Source organism: Schistocerca cancellata, chromosome 2 (genome assembly GCF_023864275.1).
Source record: "Schistocerca cancellata isolate TAMUIC-IGC-003103 chromosome 2, iqSchCanc2.1, whole genome shotgun sequence".
NCBI classification, from domain to species: domain Eukaryota; kingdom Metazoa; phylum Arthropoda; class Insecta; order Orthoptera; family Acrididae; genus Schistocerca; species Schistocerca cancellata.
The window spans coordinates 479,662,968-479,670,945 of NC_064627.1; the positions used below are offsets into that span (position 1 = coordinate 479,662,968).

The 7,978-nt window shown below is 36.2% G+C and overlaps 1 protein-coding gene across 1 annotated transcript in view; it reads left to right on the top strand.

Annotated features, from left to right (window-relative positions):
- Positions 1-5,194, top strand: part of LOC126162001 (graves disease carrier protein-like) — a 174,526-nt gene extending 169,332 nt beyond the window's left edge. The window contains exon 8 of the mRNA XM_049918222.1: positions 4,240-5,194. The gene's annotated coding sequence lies outside the window, so the exon portion shown is untranslated. The remainder of the gene's footprint in view (positions 1-4,239) is intronic.
- The last annotated feature ends 2,784 nt before the right edge of the window (positions 5,195-7,978 follow it).

The following is a 7,978-nucleotide window of genomic DNA, read 5'->3' on the forward strand; positions in this document are numbered from 1 at the left end:
ATCTGTGTTATCATTATATAATCAATCTGAAACCTTCCAGTGTCTGCAGGACTCTTCCATGTACACAGCCTCCTTTCATGATTCTTAAACCAATAAAACCGAGTGTTACCAATGATTAAATTATGCTCTGCACAAAGGTCTACCATGTAGCTTCCTCTTTCATTCTTTCCTCCGTTCCATATTCACTTACTATTTTTTACTTCTGTTTGTTTTCCCACAGTTTAATTCCAGTCTGGCACCACAATTAAATTTTCATCTCTGTCAAATGTTTGGATAATTCCTTTTACGTTATCATACATTTCTTCAATCTCTTCATCACCTGTAGAGCTAGTTGCTTTATAAACTGTACTTCTGTTGCTAGATGTGGGCTTGTCCATATAGGGTATGATATGCATCCACAATGCTGTTCATAGTTCCTTACCCTTTATCCTATTTTTGTATTCATTATTAAACCTATGCCTGCATTTTTCCTATTTGATTTTGTGTATATAAATCTGTATCCACCTGGCGAGAGGTCCTGTTCCTCCTGCCACTGAATGTCACTATTACCCACTGTATCTAACTTCAAAAAATCCATTTCCCTTTTTAAATTTTCTAAACTGTCTGCCCAATTAAGGGATCTAACATTCCATGCTCCAATCTGTAGAACACCCGTTTTGTTTCTCCTGATGACAACATCCTCCTGAGTAGTCCCCATCTGGAGGTCTGAATGGGGGACTATTTTACCTCCACAATATTTTACCCAAGAGGATGCCATCATTTAACAATATAGTAGAGTTGCATGCCCTTGGAAAAAAATTGCAGCTGCAGTTTCCTTTTACTTTCAGCCATCCGCAGTACCAGCACAGCAAGGCCATTCTGTTTGAGGTTACGAGGCGAGATCAGTCAGTCATCCAAACTGTTGTTAGAATTTATTAGTTTCATTGATCTGTTGTGTAAATTTTGTACATGTTCTCCAGAATCTGCCAGGAGACATGATCGTCTGCCAGAGTATGTAATAATTTGTTTCTGTTGACTTTATTGAAAGTTTTTTTAAGTTGATGAAGGTGGTGTGTGTTTCTAGGTTACAGTCTCTATATTTTTCAATTAGTAGTTTGAAAGGAACATAGCCATCACAGCATAAAGTTTCTTTTCAAAAGCCTTTTTGGTGCTCACTTATGCACTTATGATGAGTTTATAGTGTCTGTACAATTTATTTTCAGTGTTAGCAAAATTTCAAAATTTTTATATGGTGAGCTCAATAGGCTTTTTTCTTGGTAGTTGTTTTTTTTTTCTTCTTCCCCCGAGGATGGCAATTGACATAGTACAGCTCTCATGTACATAATCTCCTGACCGCATCATATTTAAGAAGTCTATCTATAAATGTCTTGCTTGCATATTTAAACAGCTTTAGACTGACTGAATCTTCTCCTGGGGCCTTTTTTATTTTGTTTAATACTTCTTTAGGTACATATTTAGAGATGGTTTCTCTTGATTATTTCCATGAGAGTTGGACTGTGAGAGAACTGATGTTTGAGGCCATAGATTCTGAGAGTATTGTAACCATTTAGATAAAGTGACAGGGTTCACTCTCACATTCTGTTTTATCTCACCTTTCCAGCCTTAATAATTTTAATTGTGTGTGGTTGGGAGCTGTAAATATCATATTCAAAAGGGGCCACAAATTCTTCACAACTCTGTTCTTCCACACTTTTTTTCCAGCAATTGCTCTTTTCCAATGACATTCTGTTATATATTCTTCCTTCCCTGCTGACTGGTATTTCACATATGGTTCTCATCTGTCCTTTATAGCCTTTTGAGCACCATTATCCCATTTTTCCAGCAATTGCTCTTTTCCAATGACATTCTGTTATATATTCTTCCTCTGCTGCTGACTGGTATTTCACATATGGTTCTCATCTGTCCTTTATGGGCTTTTGAGCACCATTATCCCATTTTCTCAGTCCCTTCTTCCTGTGGCATTTTGCTTTTCTGCCAAGGCCCTGAGTGACAGCTTCTCTTAGAATGTATTGGAGGGCCTCGCATTCTTCCTTTGAGCTCCATTTTATAGGTGGTTTTTCACGAGATCATCAAGTCTTTTTTGGTATACCTAACCAAACTATATTGGAGTGTTTGAAAAGCCTTATGGGGAAGACAGTTCTTCGTTCATTGGCAGTTTCTTGTTCTTATTTTTCTGTCATCTTAGTCTTATTTGTATGGGGCTTTGTCAGTGATTGGATTTAATTTCAGGACCGTGAAACACTCTGGCAGCCAATACCATATCAGCCACTTTGTTATGACTCTGAATATTTGTGGCTCACTTTATTTTTTAACATTGTGTTCATAATTCTGAGTTGATTAGATAGAGAAAAATCAATTACACTGTAACTATTAATTATTATTGCGTGTCTCTTCCCCAAGAGGGCTTGCATTACTGTGCTGAAACTCTTTGCCTTTACAAATGTCTGCTTGTGTCTGTGTATATGCGGATGGATATGTGTGTGTGTGCGAGTGTATACCCGTCCTTTTTTCCCCCTAAGGTAAGTCTTTCCGCTCCCGGGATTGGAATGACTCCTTACCCTCTCCCTTAAAACCCACATCCTTTCGTCTTTCCCTCTCCTTCCCTCTTTCCTGACGAAGCAGCCGTTGGTTGCGAAAGCTAGAATTTTGTGTGTATGTTTGTGTTTGTTTGTGTGTCTATCGACCTGCCAGCGCTTTTGTTTGGTAAGTCTCATCATCTTTCTTTTCACAATATAACTTGTAATTTTTCCCATTCAGCATGAACATGGGCTTCATTCACTGTGGTGTAGCCTGATGATAATTTTAGTTGAACTGAATGATCCTTTTGCTTCAGCCAATGTAGCCATGGACGGCTGACCTGAAGCCTTTCCATACTATCATCACAGCAGCAGTTTTTGCTCATTTTCTGAGATCAACTCCACTTTTGAACTGTAAGTAATTCTATGTCTCATTTGAGCCTCTTACATTCTTTTTGCTTCTGAAATTGCTGGTACTGAAATTCCATTTCTCGCCAATGTTATCTAGCTGGCATTCTTCATGGGCTATGTCTAGTATGTTTCACGTGATGATACAGTATTTACAATATTCTCCATTTTCTATGCATTATATTTTGCCATAGCTGAGTCATCAGTATCACTCCATTTATTTCCAAGTCAAGACTTGAAAGCATGAAGTGATGTTCTTCCAGAGGGTTGCTGGCTGAGGGGGGCTGCCACCTTGTAGCTTCTGGACCAGCTTTGGAGGTTATTTTAGCAGTCCTTAGCGTAGGGAGCTGACACTGTTGGTACCTCACTTTAACCTGGGAAACAGATGCTGCCTGGTGGCTTTGAGAAAATTCTTCTGCTTTGTCAACAATTGAATGAATGGTCCTCTTACAACCTGAAAAACAGTGACTATCTTAACTGTAACCCTAACAAGTGATCACTACAAGGTACTGCCCAGTGGACCAAGGTTTTTCTTTGAGAGGTGTTACATCTGTATCACTCACCCTTCATCCTAGCTTGTGACAGGTAGTGTCTGGTTTCCCAATGTTGAGCTTGTGTTAGATTTATGACAACTACCTAAAAGTTAAACTGTGAAGCACTGATTAAATAACAACACACTTTTAAAAATGTATTGCGTTAATAGTCATCAATGAAAAGCCCAGGATGGAAAACAACAGTTTTAGGAAAAGGATAGAGGGCTATATAGAGGAGTTGTTGAGTTGCAAACAGGCACAACAAAAACATGGCTATATATTTTAGCTTGTGCACAAAAGACCTTCTTGTGAAGTACACACACATGTACACGAGCACAACTGACACTCATTAATTTCATTTGGTTAGAAATGAAATACTCTCCAACTATTTATCTCAGTACTGTCACTTTTGGGAATGCACATTCTCAGGTGTTAAATTGTAGTCAGTGCTTATTGTTCCTCACACTAAAATATTGAGTATGGTAGTTTTCCAGTTATGGGAAACTCTGCAGATGTTAGTGTCTATTTCATGTTGTCTTCCACATAACTGGTCTGAGAGCTAAATGAGAGGACAATCATATTTCTTATTTCCCTCTTACATTAAGCACAAATTAAAACATGTAAAAAAACACATAAAAAATAACTGAATCATTATTTTAATTTCTCTGTATTTCATTTGGTCATATGACTCTCAATATGTATACTTAATATAATTTAATCAAGCATCCCACTAATTCATTATGTACTGACACTAGATTCTGATTTGACACTTTTTTTTTCAGATTTTTTCGAGATGATGTGGGGAACGTTGTCCATTCCATAAATATTGTTTGATGGTTAACAGAGGTTAATGCCATACAAATCTATAATTATTTATTAAAATTGTTTTAGTGTCCAAGCAGTTTCCTTATTTATTCTTTAAATCTGAAATAGTTGCGAGAGCATAGTAGTAAATTTTTGGGAACAACACTTGACTACAAAGAAGGGGTAAAAATGCTTTGATTGCAGTATTTTCTGCAAGTTTCCAGAGTTTCTCATTAGAAATTAAAGACAGTACTATTCCTTAATTCCTTATGGCAGTGAATCAGTTTTTTATTGTCAAGATGTAATAGATTTCACATTTACATAGTTACCTTTAATTATGACAATTACGTAATTTACTCCCAGGGAGCTACATTTTGTGCTAATACTTTTAAGATTGGAACAAAAAGGCAATGTGTCTTTTATTAATGTGTGATAGGATAATGCAGCTTCAGTTGATTATAGAATAATTCGTTTATTATACTTTCTTGTTTCAGTACAGTTCTGTACATGAGATAAAGGAAAAGTAGATTTTCTCCAACTTACAATACTGCAGTGCCTCTATGAATGACATGACATACACTGTAATTTTTGTTTTATGATTGGAGTAGAACAAGTTATTTACAGAAAACCTTGGCACTCTACTCATTGTGTCAGTATTATTCCTGTTATAGTTCTTCGTTTTAAATGGTACTGTGAATCGTATGACTTGTATACCAAAGATTGTTTGTGAAGGGAAAGGATGGGAGGCTACAGAAAATGATTTCTTTCCCATGTATGTAAGGCCATTACTTAATTATATTTTAATGTCATGTATTTTTGAAATGTTTATTTTTACAAAGGATGTTAAGTAAAATGTGTTACTTTTCCTTTGTACACTAGAGTATGTGACATCTATTTTCAGAAGGTGAAAGAATAATATTTTATGTATGAAGATACTGATGTTTATTTGCTTTTTATTAAATGATTCTTAAATTTATTTTTCCATTGACACCAGTAGATCATCCTCATCAGTAAGGTTAGCTAAAAAGGGAACAATAAGATTTCACAGAACCATAAAAGCTTACTTAGTCACAAATTCACAATCAATTTACATGATGAGCAATAGAAAGATGTTTATAAAGGACATACATTAGATGAAAAATTCAGTGGTTTCCTATAACTTTCCTTAAACCACTATGATCTAGTTTTCCTTTACAATGTACCAAGAATAACTACAGTAGAAACTCAGATGAAGAGTAGGTAACCATCTGAAATTGAAGTTTCATGTGCCAGTACACCATAAATAGTACTGCAAAATCCTTCACAAAAACAGTTAGAAAATCAAACACCATACAGTCTGTTGTGAACATTAAAGTAACTGACCACTAAATTCAATAAATACTTCCCAACAGTAACTAAAACACAATGAGAGAAATTAAACTATATGAAGTATGGTAGTTCGCATACTTCATCACCAGACATCAATTTTGCAAAAAATACTGCTAAAGATGATAAAGAAATTATGATTTTACTAAAAACTATAATTATTCTGGTAATAATGGTATTTTTCAAGTTGGATGGGAAATTGTCTTCAGAGAGATAGCCAAGTTGTCGAGAATCTTGTAAAGAATTTCAAAGTGTTGAACTATACTGCCCAATCTTGACAGACAAGGCAAATCATCCTACTGTTAGTGCATGAACTACTGCTTAGCAAGTATCAAACCTTGTATCAACTAAGCACAGCTGATAGGGTGTCAAACATATTTGCTCTATGCACTGGTCAGTCACAGTAGTTGATGTGTTTTCAAAATCACTGCAGGTTAGCTGAGCGTGTAGATTGTGGATTATTTTTGCAATTTTAAAGCATGTAACATTGTAGCATTTACCAGTTATCCCCACAGGCTTTGAGGATCTCTCCTGGAGCAGGAGAGGGAACACTGAGCAAATAAATATTTTTTGACACAGTCAGCTCACAAACCTTCACCACAAAAGAATGTGTTAGTGGAGATAGTCGAAATCATGCTGTAAGACGTCCAGAAAAAGAGTTGTTTTTAATGATGAAACTGGTTTAACATCCTTATATCTTCTGGGAGGCATCGTCTGGTGTAAAAAGAATACAGAACTGTAGACGAAAAATGTATGGTAACTCCAACTGAAAAACATGTGAGTGAGTCAGTGTTGGTGCATAATAAGTTTTGCTGGTGTAGGAAACCTCCATGTCACTGAAGGAGTCCTCGGGACCATAAAATATTGATATACTGAAGGGAAACTTGCAAGAAATGCAAATCTGCTGGTCCCCACTCTATCCATGACATGAAATCAATTAGAATGAATTTTCCCAGTCATTCTGGCACAGGAGACCAATAATGTCAATGGTTTTAAAAATTGTGAGATGGAATGTCCTGCTCAGAAGACGTGTCATGACAAAAGATAACTGACCCTGGACAATGAACTGTATCAGTTCATACAGGAGGAGGCCACTGTAACCATGGCTGAAAAGTTAGTTCCGTACACTTATAGTTGCTTTACAACATGATATGGCACCATACCCACTAAACCTTTAGCGTAACTGATTCTAGTACAGAAGCCCACTCAATTATTGAAATGTTATACAGAATCAACAGCAGTGTACTGTAAGAGGTAGAGCACTGGCTTTCTTTTAAGTAGATGGTTTTCTCCTCATAGTGCATATCCATATAAAATAATTTAGCTGTAATTCCAACAATTATCAATGTGAGAGCTTAGAACCAGTCATAACTTGTTGTTAGTTTAGTTTATAGAAGTAGCTTGCCGTGGCTGCTTGTGATAACTGTTAATGCATAACTTAAAAGGGCCCTCCTTCACATTGGGTTTTAGAATCGAAAACAAAGATAATGTGTGTGTGAGAGAGAGAGAGAGAGAGAGAGAGAGAGAGAGAGAGAGAGAATCATACACAGAATTGTTAATCTGTCAAGAGGGCTAACAAGTAATTTTATTTTTAAACTTGCACCAGCAGATCTCCGCAACTAGATTTTTCCCAAAAAATGGCCAACATGACAGAGAACCAAAAATGAGAAAAGTGTTTAAAATATGCATTGGTAATGCCAGCAAAGGAAAACAACCTAAGCAGTAATCTCAGATAGTATTGTAAAATTTGAAACTGCCTAGACTTATGCATAAAAAAATCATATTTTTACACTATAAATAAGGAATCAAATTACAAAATGAAAGCCTTGGAGAACACCAAAGGCAGATTTAAAAATTGAGAAAGTGAAAAATCTGCAGTTTCTGAGCACAGTCTCACAAATAAACAGAGGAACGTATACACCTGAAGATGGTAAGAGGAGTCTATACTGAAATATTGTGGTGGCATGTTATCGGCATCTGGAGTTTCACATGAAATTTCATTGAACAGTCTATACACCAGGAAAATTTTAAATTTCAGAAACACAGGATAATGTTTGATGAAACTAAAACATTATCTCATACTTCTACAGACTGGGATTCTATTACTAAATAAGTAGTATAAATCAGAATGTGAGAGAACAACTTCAACCAGGACATTGGCTATAATGTTATTGGTGCAAGGAAGTGAGATGTTGATGGTGAGAAGAGACAGAAAAACGTGCTGGATTTTTTAGGTTACTGCGAGATCTGCAGCACTACTAGTGCAGACATGGACACAATCTGTGTCAGCATGCCTTGACAATCACCTACACTGATCACTCACAAGCGATCTGTGGATATAAACAGTCATCA